This window comes from Ambystoma mexicanum, chromosome 11 (genome assembly GCF_040938575.1).
Source record: "Ambystoma mexicanum isolate Mex_15411 chromosome 11, UKY_AmexF1_1, whole genome shotgun sequence".
Lineage (NCBI taxonomy): Eukaryota > Metazoa > Chordata > Amphibia > Caudata > Ambystomatidae > Ambystoma > Ambystoma mexicanum.
Window position 1 is genome coordinate 1,204,282,994 of NC_090934.1, and position 13,877 is coordinate 1,204,296,870.

A 13,877-nucleotide genomic window follows, 5' to 3' on the forward strand; every position below is an offset into this window, starting at 1 on the left:
CTGGAGGCTTCCCTTGTCCCCCACCGGAGACCGCGGTACGTATTTTTTTTTCCCCTTCTCCTCCCTCCCTTTCACCCTCCCAACCCCACTTACCTTCTTTTTTCTTCTTGTCTTGGGAGCGGACGCGCTGGAAACACTTCTGTTCCCAGCGCGTCTGCTCTCGATGGCCGCCATGGAAAGGGAAAATGCACTATGTTTTCCCTTTCCCGGCGGCCATTCTTTTTCACTTTTTTTTGTTTTGTTTTTTCTGTTTCAGAAAATGATGCCATTAGTAACCCAGTCTAACGGGCCGGGGTACTAATGGCAATAAGACCCTCGGCGGCAGCCCAATACCGCCCACGGTAATGCCCCTGGGGCTTCGTTAAGGCCCTCGCTAAGCTCGGGCCTGTAACTACGGCCCCGGTGGCATTACCTGGGGCGGTATTGGCCCGCCGCCTTGGGTCTTTTTGCCAAAATAATGAATGCTACCTTTTCAGAGTTTTGAGTAACGTTACGCATGTAATAAATAGCTAACAATTCAAGACTTACTACACACTTGTGTTAGTACAAACAATACATATGAAGATGCACAATGCATACAAATCAGAGGCACATACAGGGAAACTAAAGTAAGGAAGAAAGAAACAGCATTATCAGAAAATGTTAATAACATTAAAGTGTATCTTCATGTATACAAATGAATTGTGTGTTGGGCCGGATTATTTCCCCATGTATGCACACCATGAGCTGAGACCAAACCCTAAGGAACGTACTTTAAGAACACATGACGAGGTAAATATCTAGGTACAAAGAAACTTTTGAATTTTAATATAATATTCTGACAGTCAGTGACCAAAACCACCTTGCCTAGATATGCCAGTGAACAAAAACAAGTGGCCCATATATGTGATGTCATCAGTGATGTCATCAATGACATCAGTGATGTCATCTTTGATGTCCTGGGTGCTGGATGTTAGTTTTAGCAGTGCATGGTGGTAGCGCCAGTTATGGTTGTTAAGCTTACCATAACTGGTGAATTTCCGAGGTTTTTCAGTTTAACTTGTAACCATAACATCCCTTAATCAAACTTTTTTCATTGAATTTCATAAGTTTTTATTGGTGCAACTTAACCATAACATCCCTTTAACAAAGTTTTTTCAGTGAATTTTATGGATTTTTATTAGTTCAACTTAACCATAACATCCCTTTAACAAAGTTTCTTCAGTGAATTTCATGGGTTTTACCAGTGCATGATATTTCCCTACAACTTACTAATATCATACATACCCCTATAAAGCAACATTTTTGGCCAAATTCCCACCTTCAAGAATCATTTTTAACAAGTCTATACACTTTTTGCAACTTTTTCCAATGTTTTTGCATCCGTCGACGTCAGCGACTTCATCGCGGACCTTCCGGACAGTACCATGTGACCATGCACTCACGCGTTGCATGATGACGTGTCCGTGAACGCGTCCACACTTCGCGATCAGGTCCGTGCTTCAACGACTGTTCAGAACTGCATTTTCTACAGATCTAGAAACTTTCAACCTCAACATTTACCTTTGCACAGGTCCTACACCTACTTTTACACATTACCCATTAACAATTTAGTACACAGTACATAATTAGAAGAATTTTAGCAAAACTGCTATTTAGCTTAAAAATGGCATCAGCTATTCCATTCCTCCTCCCCAAGAACCACCACCACCACCAGCTGGAGGACCTACACAACAAAAAAGTGCAGTACTTCCTAAGACAATGAAGAGGACCAGAAAGATGAGGTAGAGAAAGTGCCTACCTCTAGCACCCAGAGGGAATCATGGGTGTGGCTTTTATTTACCACTGTTGGGAATGTACCAAAGGCTAAAGCTACCAAAGTGAAATGCACTGAGTGTCGTGGACTACCTGGACAGTACTCGTACTGGACCACCTCCATGTGCCGCCACACCAAATCTAACCACTGCAATGCTCTCAGAAAGATTTTTCCTTTCTTAGCAAGTAATAGGCTGTCTTCCTCCACCTCATCTTCCTCACCCAACATTGCAACCACACAGCCCACTTCTGTGGGACACAAAATCCCACCAGCTACCTTGCAAGCAATAAAAGAGACTGTTGATCCATATCTTTCGAAGACAACAGTCCTCTGTATATACTGCAACACATCACTCTGCACGGGAAAGCAATTTTGAAGTGCTTCTGAAGCTGTAATCAAGGAGCATGAGAAACACTGCCCCCTACCTTAGAAGTAACACACACGCAACATCTTCTCCTGTCCACCTGCCCTCTATATTAGTGCTTGGTGCCTCTTTCTTCATTTCCCTCCCCACCTTTTGTTCTAACCTCTCCTGCAAAAATAAAAAAATATATTAAAAAAACAACAAAAGAAAGGTTCCTTTAGAAACCACCTTTCACAGTTAAAACATAGAACTAAACAAAATCTTATAGACTCCACGTACTATACATTTCTCAGTAAAGTACATAGACTGAATAAGATTTTCCAACATTTCCATTAGCATTTTGTGTTATGCTAATGTGATATTGTGGCATTCATCCCCCATTCCAGGGACTGGAATGGTGGATAACGGCCTGGCAGCCCAAGTTATCAGCCCAAGTGAAGCAAGGGCAGATAACGAGGGCTCTGGACCGTTATCACCCGTTCCAGCCTTGAAATGGGTGATGAAGGCCATTAGAACCCTGGGTTCCCAAAGCGGGAACCCTGGGTGCTAAAAAAAAATATTTTATTTCCTACAGCGGGACGCCTGTGGGAAGGAAAATCTTTTTCCAAGAAGGCCACCATGGAAAGCGTAGGCGGGGCTCCATACAGGGCCCCTCTTCCCTTTCCATTGCAGCCTACAGAAGGCGAAAAGAGAACCCTATGACCATATTACCACAAGCACATATTTCTTTCCCTTTCAAACCTATCCCACTTTCGAATAACTTTACCACATAGCCGGTCCAAGTGGACATGGCCACCTTATCCCCATTTGTCGTCCCTTGTGGTCATAGCCAATAGCTAGATTGTCTGGGTCATGACCTTATGCCATGACCCAGACAATCTGGCCACTGCCAATGGCCACAGGCTATATCTCAGTCACCTAAGGTATATCACTATTTTTTGTACCTAGATTATGACACTTGTCAAAAATAAAACACGGGCACATTTCCAAAACCATGCTTTAAGGTCCTTGCCAATAATCCTTGCACGAGTTTGCTGGAAATCTGGCTATGTTTTATTTTTTCCAAAGTGCCAAAATGTATGTACATACAATAGTCATATAACTTAGCCCCCACTTGAGAAAATCCATTTAGACTTTACACAAACATTCAAAGTTGGGTCTGTAATATTTCTGAAAACTTTTGTGCACATTCATCAAATAGCAACAAAGTTGTAAGCCATCTAAAAATGTTGAGGCCCCCATCAAATTTAGCCCCTCTTGATGAAATCCCACCAAACTCTACAAAAACATTTATATCTAGATCTAAAATCGTTTTGCAAACTTTTGTGTACATTTATCAAATGGCACCACATTAAGCCTTTACAATATTTTGGGACCCCCCCTAATTGTGCCCCCTCTTTACAGAATCCCACCAATCTTTGCAAATACATGTACATCTAGATTTAACATCTTTTTGCAGACTTCTGTGCAGATTCATCAAATGACACAGCATTTATAAACCTTCTCAATATTTTGGGACCCCCTCTAATTTTGTTCCCTCTTGACAGAACAGCTCCACACTTTCCAGAACCATTCAGAAACAGGTCTAGCATAACATCTTAAGATTCCATGCAGTTACATTGAGTGACGGCAAAGTTATAAGCAATCCAAAACTGCTTTTCACCAACCCTGTAATGCAGAAATATGCATAGATGTCCGTGAACATCTGAAGTGTTCTCGAACATTACAGAACTGTGACCAAACAGCTGGACTGTTCTTGGACTTTGGGGGTGCAAAACATAATTTTTTTTTGCTTCTAACGCCCATATCCCATACCATCCTCATCACGCCTCAACTCCCCAGAAATTATTTGATAAGTTTGACAAGTGCAAAGTTGTGTTTTTTAATATGTTTTTACTCTGATGTTCGCGCTATCCCCAAATCCAACATCAAGGGCATTTCCAGAAATCTGACGCACTACACGCTTTTCACCATGCAATCATTGGGTGCGCCCTATGTCCGCGGACCTCACGCCGCTCTCTAGGCCGATCGGATGCCCGTTTGAGGACCGAACAGGGATTTGAGTCTGCGGACCGATCTCAGATATCACACTTTGTTTACCTACTTTTTGCCTGTTTTACAGAAAACTATAGGACGGATTTACACCAAATTTACAAAAGCACACTTTCGGGACCAAGCCGCCGCTCCTGCCGCATATTTCTGGAAAATCCATCCAGCGGGTGGGCTGTAGGTGTGAGCAAATTATTTTTTCCATTGAGTCCATGGAACAAACAAAACATTTGGGACCCCCCCATAACTTTGCTCCCCCCGATGAAACCTCACCAAACTTGCCAGAAAGATTCAGGTGGGCCATATACATTTTTTGCAAAGTTTGGTAATGATTCGTCCAGGGGAAGCAAAGTTATAAGCCGCCCAAAAAGTGCTCTTCGTATGAGTTGAGCAACTTAACCATAACTACAGGGCTGCTACCGCAAGTGTTTGTTAGTCCAACTTAACCATAACATCCCTTTAACAACGTTTTCTTTCAATGAATTGCATCAGTTTTTACTAGTGCAACCTACGCATAATGTTCCTTCAGCAATGTTTTTTCAGTGAATTGCATAGGTATGTAGCAGGATACCCTAACTTTTTGAAGTTGTACTATACAACATACTGAACATGTGGGCACCATGTTATTGTATGCAGCAGTCTCGGGGGAATGCGTCTGGTCGCAGGCATCGGATGTCATCCAACCTTCTGAGAAAGGCTGGGTCTGTCTTACAAAGTGGTACCATTCAGCAAACACAAGGAACATATGCAAGCAGCAGCATGTACATGAATTGCAAGGTAAGATAGAGAAGGTATGCAAACTGTGTACTTATTAATCAAACAGCGCAAAGGCATAGGGAGTGCACCATAACGGAATGCACCAACAACAGAAAGGACGTCTCCCTTCAAGAATGTTACCTGTCTGCTACTGTGCATGCGAACAAAGAACGAAATGCCAGAGTAAGGATGGGAAAGTAGTAAGCCCGGAACATCACTGCAACGTACCAAGCACACTGCATTGTGTGTGATAAGTGCGCAGGTGGTGCAGTATACAATAGTACAGACGCATAACGTTTTATTTTGAGACGTAGCAATGGCAAGCACCTTACAGTGGCTGGAAGAACATTTCCCTCATGACGCAAGGACTTACTCACAGTAGTGTGAAAAGTAAATGATGTAATATATATTTCTTTTATGTACGCCTAACACATTTTCTTTTCTGTAAGAGAACATATTGGAAAGGAAAGGAAGGCAGCACAAGTGGCACCTGTTCCAGAACAGCATGCAGGCATATCAAAGGAAGTAAACTCTGTAAATAGCAAAATAGACAGCCTGGAAGCCAAAATGGAAGAGTTGGTGAGCAATTGTGCCGCCTTAAAAGATTGCGTACAGGCGTATATTATGGACAAAATAAAACAGCACTGCCAGACCTGCCAGTCTACCCCTTCCCCATGTCACAGCCTGCCATCCCCTCAAAATCCATGTGATAGGAGATGTTACAGTGATACCTCAATCCCTTCCTCCCCTGTAGTGGCCATGATCACACCAGACCTGAAGGTTGAGTTATTGTGCTTTTATTAACTCTTCACACATAGCAGTGCCTTTATATTTTAGTCACCTTTCATCATACATTTCAGCATCTACTGATATAATTGCTATTGTCCTGGTGATGGTCCCTGTATTTAGGTGAGTCACATTCTCTGGCAGGAGGTTGCAGGGGAGAGCGTATGGCAGCCTACTGCTCCGTGGCTTGCCAGGCTCAGAATGTCCTGAGCGGGAGCTGCCGCTCGTTATCTCGTGGCCCCTCTCACGGGACTTCTGCTGGAACCTGCCTAAGGCCCTTTACTGCACATACCTCCTTTTGTTGGGCAACGTCTGTCGCACTCCATAACATAGTCGGTGTACTTTCCTGGTCTTCTACTTTGTCTCTGTGGTCGGCTGTGCTCTGGATTCTCTTCTCGTAGCATTGCAGCCTTTTCACTCGGTCTCTCTTACCTTATTGCATTCCTTCTGGGACTGGCTTTCATTTGGGAGGGTGTCCCTATGTCCTCCATCTCTGCATGTCCTGACTATTCCCCAATGGTCGGATTCTCTTTGGCCAAGGTTTCCTCTTGGCTTCTGTGCTCTTGTGTTACGGTGGTGAGTGCAACTTCTATCCCACTTTCATACAGTGCTACCCTCTCTAAGTTCCACCTCTTGCCGTCTTAGGTGCATACATGGTTTGTCCCTCGCTGGCCGTTCTGTGCTGTTGGCTAAGTGGCTTGTACTGGCGCACGAGTGGCACTTCAACGGTTCACATTTCACAGCTGCGTCATCTCTGGCTTTGCGTTGTCCTCTGTCCATTCCGGCTCTTGATTGCACCCACTGTATTTCAGGTGCATGTGCTGCAATTCCCCACTCATTACGCCTGCAGACATCTCTTCTACTGCTCTCGCAATCTGCATTGTTTTATATAACTCTATTTCCTTTTCAAGATTACATTTGTCTTGTACCTTTCTGTTGTTCATGTGGACTATGAGCATGGTGAAGATTCTTTGCTCTGATGTTGCTCCAAATGAGCAAACCGCAGCCAATTCTCTTAGCTTGACTATGTAGTCGTCCACCGGGTCTGCTGGTTTCTACTTCCTGCAGTAGAATCTGATCCTGTGTAGTATCACATTATCTTTGCATGAGAATGTATTTGCTATTCTCATTTTTGCTTCTTGATAAGCATCATCACCGTCTCCTGTCGGGGCTTCTGGGTTCAGGCCTGCAAAAGTTCTTTGTCATTTCACGCCCAGCGCATTTAGTAGCAAGGCCTTCTTCCACACTGCTGGATAGCCTGTTCCACCCATTGCTTCCAGATAAGTTTGAAACAAAGGCTCCCATTGGAGCCATGGAATTGCTGGCTTGCCTGTTACTTGCAGGAACGGTGGTGGTGGTATTGCTCCGTCATTGTAGGGCAGCTGCGGCGATCCGATCCTCGTTGCCAATTCTGTAGTGGCCTGTCACTAGGAACACCAGGCCTGAAGGTTCACTTAGTGTACTTTTATGAACTCTTCACACATACCACTGCCTTTATGTTGTAGTCACCTTTCATGATACATTTCAGCATCTATTTATATGATTGATATTGTCCTGCTAGTGTTCCCTGTATTTAGATAAGTCAGAGTCTCTGGCAGGAGGTTGCAGGGGACAACGTATGGCAGCCTTTTGCTCCGTGGCGTGTCCTGAGCGGGAGCTGCCACTCGTGATCTCGCAGCCCCTCCCACGGGACTTCCTCCAGGACCTGCCTAAGGTCCTTTACTGTGCACCCCCAATGTCCCATTCCCATGGGTAGCATGCTGCAAATGGTAATATGTGGCATGTGTTCTTCCCAAAGTACCACAAAGGCCGTGCCCCAGTAAAGCAGCAGTCCTTCTTCCCTTTCCTCTTCCTTCTTTGCAGCATGCCGTCATTGGGTACTGTTTGAATGTTCCGCACACATCCACCAATCACATTGAAAAGCTCTCCATGTAACAGTATCAGTTTTAAACACTAGTCCTCTGCGTACACACCACACCCAGAAACGGCATTGCGCAATACCTCAGCCTGCACAGTTCATTTCCAACCCCATCTTCAAAATCCCCGGATGAGGATTTCGTTCTGCGTGCGGGCGTGGGCGAATAAATTGCAACCAGCATATGGGAGTTTGCTTTTAAAAGGAGGCTGTCAAAAGAGCTTGTATTTTTTGTTTTTTTCGTTTTATGTGCTGCTAGAGAAACACCTTTTTTTCTGTTTTTTTAATTGATTCACTTTGTTCTTATGGTCACATTGTTACAGTAAACTCTTCAACTCATATTGTAGATTGGCAAACAAAACAGCATTGCCAATGGGCAACAACAAAATGCCATTTGCATAAAAAAACTCTGCATTTCCACAACTAATGTTGTCATTGTTGCAGAAGAACACCCCACGAGCGGACACACAATCTGACAGGCTTCTGTTGATAAGACACCCTCCAGCGTCTGGCTCGGAACAATATACATCAGCATTGTCCCATACTCTTCTTCGTATTATGGATGAGAAGAGCACCTGGGCAGTGGGGAAAACGTGCCGCAGTGCACTCAGCAACTTCCTGAGTCGACAGAACAAACCTAAACAAGCCACGTAACCCATATGCATACCGCCATAGTGCAGGACGACAACATCCACAGGCGCAAAAGTGGCCAGGTCTCTGCAAAGTGCATGCATATCGACTAAACTGCGCTCATAGACAGGGTTCCACAATGCGTCCACTCCTTCCAAACCGAAATTTCCATCAAAGTGTCTTTCCAAGGCATACTTGTGTAGATCAATCACAAAGGCATCACCCAAAATCAATACGATGTGTTTCACCATGTCAGCCACCCTCACTACGCAGAGTAATTTAACACTGTATGACCACCCCCTTCAGTGAACCACACCCTCAGTACCTGATTTGATAATCCCCACAGTACCATTGCCATTGAGCCGCATGGTTAGAAGTGCACAATGAGGCACGTGCGCTTCCCAAAGTACCGCAAAGGTCGAGCCCCAGTACAGCAGCAGTCCTTCCTCCCTTTCTACTATTTTTTCTCCACCACTACCTCATTTTCTATGGGTAAACCGTCACACAGGCATCCACCAATGCCATCTAAGACGTTAGCATCTAACACTGGTAGTTCTGCACAACACTTCAAAAGTACCGTTACTAAATCAGCCTGCAAGTGTCCAGTCATTGGAAAGCACGTCTAGTAGAAAATTCAGTAAAAGATTCCAAGATTTTTGCATCCACGTTCATCCACATGAGCACCCATCACCACAAAATGGAGGTATGCAAACTTGTCCCGCAGTATGTTTACAACTGTGTTAGAAGTGCCTCTGCACACGGTATGTGGCACTGAGCGTCCGTTACGTTTTTAAAAAGCATACTGTTTTTTTTCTGATCCCTTACCATCAAGTGGCACTTCAATGGTATGTGCTTGCAGGAACTCTCTGCTTTCCTTCCGACAATGCTACAATTTGTTTTCCTCACTAACTCATCTCCTACATAAATCATAAAAATATGCCACCAAAAGCAGCAATGTATCTTACCAACCAAAGGGAAATTCCTATAAGGTCACTGTGTGCACAACTGTGCTTCTCTAGAGGCAGGACTATTGCAACAGGCTCTTTTTAAATATGCCCGCTTCTACTCTCCGCCCTCTGCAACTCATCCACAAGGGTTCTGTATCCCTAACAGTTCCACCACCACCTGATGTCTGCACTTATCTTTGCACTTGGCACAATCGGCCCGTATTTTCACCTATTGTCATTTGTTCTTCTTCTCATTTCCTGCACTTTCCCCTCCCCCTACCCATGCACTTGGGTGCTCTGAGTGACACCTGGCCTAGGAGGTTCATTATCTTTGTCTCCCCTCTGTTCCACCTTCCTTGCCCTGTTGCGCCTTGCACAACTTGTGTATAGGCGAATTATGAATGCCATATCATATGACATCATACACACATTGCATTCATAACAGGATGCCTGCCACTTGCCTTGTACACTTCCAAGGTTTTTTTCCCCCCGTTTTTCACCTTGTACAAACTGTTCAGAAATGATTGCACAAAAGCAGCACTGAATGCATGCTACCAACTTCAAACAAGTACATACAGTTCATGCATAAAAACAGGATGAGTGCCCCTTACCTTGCACACTTACACCATAGCCATCTGCACTTGTTTGTACAGAGACTTTTTGCCACAGTTTTTGCTTACACACCACAATCACAAAACTTATTGAGCAAGTTCTATTGCTGCACAGTCCCACTTCCATGGCTCCCATCCTGAAAATGTCCAGATGTGGCAAATGTAATCCTGAAACTACTGCGCATTCCACTGAGTTTTCGTGGTAGGAAGGGAGGTGGGGTGGGAAGTGTTAAACATGTTAGGGGATTGGGTCTTTAGTGGTCCCTCTGAAAAGGTTTTTTTGTTTTTCTTTTTTTCTTTTTTTACATTTTATTTATTTTTACGTACTTGCCAACAACCATTTTTGTTTTTTCTCTTTGTATAACTTTCTGTTTGCTTCTCCTCCTTCAAGTTTTACAGAATTATGGTCAACGCTTCCTGCACAGTGTAAAAGAACATCGTATTGCCAATGGCGTTCAAAGAAATGCCATTTGCCTTGAAGCACTGTATATTTTGCAACTTGCAACTTCTCATAGTGCGTTGAGAACATCCCATCAGTGGACATAAATGCAGAGATGCTTCTCTTTATAAGACACCTTCTGAGCTCTGGCTGGGGACAAATTACACCGGCATGCTCCCATGCTCCTCTTGGTGGAATGGTTGAGAAAACGACCTTGGCAGTGGGAAAAATCTGCATCACTGTATTCGTCAACTTCTTCAGGTGACGGAGCAAACGTCCACATGACATGTAACCCAAATATAAACCTCCATAATACACTACCACAACTTCAACAGTAACAACAGAGACCACATATCTGCAAAGGTAAACCATCCCGCCGAAACTGCATGCATAGAGACTGGTCCACAAAGCGTCCACTCCTTCCAACCTGAAATTAACAGCAACGCTTCTTTTCATGGCATACCTGTGCAGATATGCACAAATGTATCACCCACAATCAGCACTGTGTGTCTGTCCATCTCTACCAACCTCATTACACAGAGAGTATAGGGAAAAAGTAGTGCCACCCCTTCCTGTGAACCACACCCTTCACACGTGATTCCATTATCCCCACAATTCCATTCACATGCTCACCATGGTAAGAAAGACAGGATGTGGCACATGCGTTTTCCCAGCTACAGTGAGGGCTACACCCCAGTAAAGCAAACACAGTCATTCTCTCCTCTGCACTGTTATTCTTCCAGCCGTCCCTCATTGTGTACTGTGAAATATTCTTGCATGCATGTAGCAATCACAAGCAAGAACTTTGCATCAAACACTATCATTTCTGTACAGCAATGTATATTTACTGTTCAACACTCCGAGTACACATCGTATGTGCTCCCAAAACACCTTTGGTACAAAGGTCTGCAAAAAGAAAACACAAATTCAGCATTCAAAGTCATCCAGAGCGGCACCCATCACGCCTTTGACCATGCACACAAGAGTCTACTGCTTGCCCACACCCAACACAACATAATGTAGCCATGCATGTGAACATGTGCCCAGAACCGACAATTTACAAACATAACTCAGGCAGCAGCACTTGTACCCAACCCCAGCAACATAACACAACAATACATGGAAACATGTAAGAGTTAGCACATTCCACAAACATACCACTGCCTCCATCACCCCTACCCACTTCCATTCACAAAGTATTATGTCACTTGCAATCAAACCAGACAATCTTCACAACATTGGGCCAAGGCCTAGGAAGCTACACAAACCAGAATATCTCAGCATATACAAAATTCACTTCAACCCTTCCCTCTTCTGTACTTACTGACAGTGTTCCAACACTGCACCCAGTGGGCACACTGCAAAACTTTTCACTGCACAATCTCCAGCCATACACCGAAGACCGTAGGATGTTCGCACAATGACCACACCCATGGAACCAACAATATGTGCATGTCAGCGTACTTTTGGTGTTCAATGAAGAGTAGAATGTGCTCCTCAACCATTCTGTAAAGGTAACCACCCTCTGAGAGATGCAGTCAAAATTGCATTGCTGCGGTGGGTGTGGTGAAGGCCTTGGCTTTTGGCTGCATGCCCTACGGCTTACGGCCTTTTGCCATGCACCCAAAAGTCTAGCCCTTGGCCACAGCCACCGCACCATAATCCAGCCATGCATGGCAACATGACGCCAACTACCACAATCCACACACATACCACAGCCACCGGCACTCCTACCCAAACTTCACACTGCTATACAGCTATGCATAGAAAGGTGGAGCGTTTTGCAGAATCTACAAACTTAACACAGCCTCTGGCACCTCTTCCCACTTTCATTCACATATGATGGTGTTACTGCCAACTGAACCATCCAACACTATATGCAAGTCAGCTGACTTCTGGTGCTGTAGCAAGTCTAAAATGTGCTCCACAACCATTCTGTAAAGGTGAGCACCCTCTGACAGATGCAGTCTAAACAGCATTGCTGTGGTGGGTGTGAGCAAGGCCTAGACTAATGGGTGCATGGCCTACAGCCTATGGCCTTCGGCCATGCACCCAATAGTCTAGGCCTTGCCTGCACCCACAGCAACCTAGTGCAGCCATACATGTCAACATGTGCCCAAGCACCACCCTCCACACACATACCACAGCACCGCCACTGCTCCCCAACCTCTGCACCATAAATACAGCTATGCCTGGAAACATGCAACAGTTAGCAGAATCTACAAACATACCACAGCCTCTGGCACCCATACCCACTTTCATTCACATAGTAAGGTGTTACTGCCAACCAAACCGACATTTTTTTAGCAACACTGCCCCTGCTTCCAGCACTCTATTCAGTACAGAAATGCAATAGCTCATAGTGCAGTACAGTAGTCAGCACTCTGCGCAATGGCCACTACGCAATGGTCTGCGCTATTCAGTTTGCCCTTATCCACTTCTATGCACACACTACTTAACTATTGCACCCAATTCACACACTGCACTATCCATGTGTGGAATCAGAAAAATACAATATTAAGGCTTTTACACCATGCAAAGGAAAATACACCGACACAGGCTTGTTAAGATTCCCAGAATCTTTATTACAAAACTGAACAGTATCGAACAAAGTACACAAATAGCTATTTGGCCGTCAATAGATCACAGAGACCACCAGCAGGGTTCAATGTGAGCAGTGAGCAGGATTTGCTAGCTGGACATCAGCATATTTATACAGTTTGTTATAATGATGTCCAGCCTCTTACAAGTTAATTATATACTGGGCTAGGGTCGCGCCAGGTTTGTTTCCTAATTTACATATCTCGTGCATGCGGTTTACTATTCAACATTTTTACTAACACACACTATTATTCTTTAGTTTAACGTTACACTCTTTACACATTGCTTTAATACAGATTAAACAAATGTTTTGCATGTCGTATTTGGATAGCGTTATTGTTCTTGTATATTTTTAGGTTAACATCGCTGATTCAAGTAATACCCTGATCCCGAGTTCAACGAAGGACAGGGTCTACATGACCCTAACATGTAGCCTGAAGGCAGGTTAGACATTAACTCCCTTACAGAGGTCGGAGAGGTCAAAGCAAGAACAAGAGCACATGGGACGGCCATTTTAGACTACAGGGTGACTTTGTATGATAAACTAAAATGGCGGCTCTAATCTAAAATGGAGGCTTGATTCACTTGAGGTCACAACCTTGTAATACGGATTTCCTCGCAAAGCGACTGGGCATAGGCCAACATATACAATGAGGACGAAACAATATTATATCAGTTCTAACACATGCACATAGAAGATGTACTTCAACCCTACCCTCTTCTGTACTGACAGTATTCTGACACTGTACTCAGTGCACACACTGCAGAACTGTTCACTCCATTAGCTGCAGCCATAGAGTAAGTAGTGTAGGATGCGCTATGAAGTGCCACACCCATGGAATGAACAATGTAGGCAATGTTGACGAACCACACGCAGATGCAAACAATGTGAAACCTAATTGCAACCACGGCACATAGTTGTCGGAGAAAGGCCTCCATCTGTGCATCGAATGGGCTACGGCCTTACCACATGCAACACAAAGC